This window comes from Cicer arietinum, chromosome 5, assembly GCF_000331145.2.
Source record: "Cicer arietinum cultivar CDC Frontier isolate Library 1 chromosome 5, Cicar.CDCFrontier_v2.0, whole genome shotgun sequence".
NCBI lineage: Eukaryota > Viridiplantae > Streptophyta > Magnoliopsida > Fabales > Fabaceae > Cicer > Cicer arietinum.
The window spans coordinates 54,897,123-54,899,278 of record NC_021164.2 but is presented as its reverse complement, the minus strand read 5'-3'; positions in this window follow the sequence as shown (position 1 = coordinate 54,899,278).

Genomic DNA, 2,156 nt, shown 5'->3' with positions numbered 1-2,156 from the left:
GATTTTTATGCTTCCAAAAATACAGAAAAAAGAACATGGTTCTTCAAAAACTTTCTAAAACAAAGACAAGATATTCAAAATGAATTTTACAAGTTCATTTTACAAAACAAGACCCATATTCTATTCTTTGAATGGTTTGAAATATATGCAAAACAAAACCAAATTTCTTACCCTTTCAAACAAAACCTAAGTTATGTTAATCCTATAACAACCAGAAATAAAACTGCAGAATGGGATTTGACAACTGGACAAAAAATTCAGTATGAACACCCACCTTTAAGAAAAATCATAATAACACACCTTGAAAAACAAGTAGAAGCTGCCCCTTTCAAAATCCCAAGTGATAGTTCGGAAAAAGATATTCAAAATATCCTTCAACAAAATAATTTTACAAATGTCCATCTTAGTAAAATAGCAAAACAATTAACTAAGATAGAAGAAAATCAACAAAATTCTACTGTCTCTCCGATTGAGACAACTGATCCAAAACTAAAAAACCCAGTTTTTAAACCATTCCAAATCTCAAAAACAAGTCAAAAACTGTTCAGGGAAGGCATATCAGAATTCACCCAAGCCTTACATGAACAACTCAGTAGGATAGGACATTCCTCTACCTCCACACCAATGGTAGCTAAAGATACCTTTGACAAAACAATTACGACTTTAGACCAAGTTTCTGAAATCGAACACGAACCACAAAACCTGTGTAAACTTCAATGGTAGAAGGGTCAACCTTTAGCCATGGTCACATCACCAGACTTAGGTATTGAAAATAGACCTAATGTCCTCTCTCAATCCAAATTCAATGCCAATACTGTCTACGAACGGAACATAGATGGTATGTCCGAATACAACATCTTAAGTCTCCTCCAACAAATGACAATGGCATCAAATGCTTACAAAACCCAAGCCAATACACCTGACAAAGCCATAGCTGAACTCCTAATAGCAGGATTCTCAGGCCAACTCAAAGGATGGTGGGATTACCATCTCACTCCCTCTCAACACCTAGAAATTTTGAACGCAATTCAAACCACAGAGGAAGGAATTCATATCCTCGACGAAATAGGAAACCCAATACCTGATGTGTTGGTTATATGGCTTCTATCCTTAGGAAATTTTATACAATATTATCAACAAGATTATCTAATTCTTTCCTAAGTGATGAATTAATATCAAAACCAACTTGTTTAATATTAATTCCTATTTTAACAGCAACAGATTCAAACAATTTGTTCACATCGAAATTTCACAATCACATGCAAGATCAATATAAAAAGTAAAGAGAGAGAGAGAGAGAAAATAGTGCACCAGGGATTTTTATACTGGTTCGGCTATCACTTTGATAACCTACATCCAGTCCTGAAATCTACAACAAATTTCAGCCTTTCACTAGAATGATTTGAGGAATATTTTTACAGACTTTCCAGCGTCACAGCCTATCCATCCAACTCACAACCACTTCTATCACAATACCAACCTATCCCTAAGAGTTACTCGTCAAACTCTAGCGAGATCAAGTTGAGGTTTCTTTTAGATGAACACAAGTATCCTAAAAGATAACCACCAATGTACACTACTGGATTTCCAAAACTTCAATTACAGAAATTGTTCTTTCACAAAGAATTAAAGAAGACTAAGAAAATTGACTCAATCACAATGTAAGATCTCACACAAAAGTATTTGTGTGTTGTAACAATTTTTCTCTCAAGGTGTTTCTCAGTCTTCTATGTTTTTGAAAAAGTGTTATGATTGTTATTTGAAAAATTGTGATTGATTCAATTTATATATTTTCAGAAAAACATCATATAAATCAATTTCGTAATCGATTTTATTAAAGTTTGATAACAGCTTAATCGATTACCTAATCGATTATCCCGTGTCTTGTTTTTCTTGAATCTTGAAAATATAAGAAATAATCAATTTCCTAATCGATTCCTTTAATGCACTTATCAGAGACTGATACTCAGTTTGTATCAGAATTGATTGACTAATCGATTATACTTGTTTTGTTCAAACAACGAGATCAAAACAATCGATTACTCATTCGATTTATTTATTAACATAATCGATTTGGCAATTGGCTAAATATTCCCTGTAACTTAGACATTTTACTCCAATCGATTCGTCAATCGACTTGGCTGGTCACAGTGACT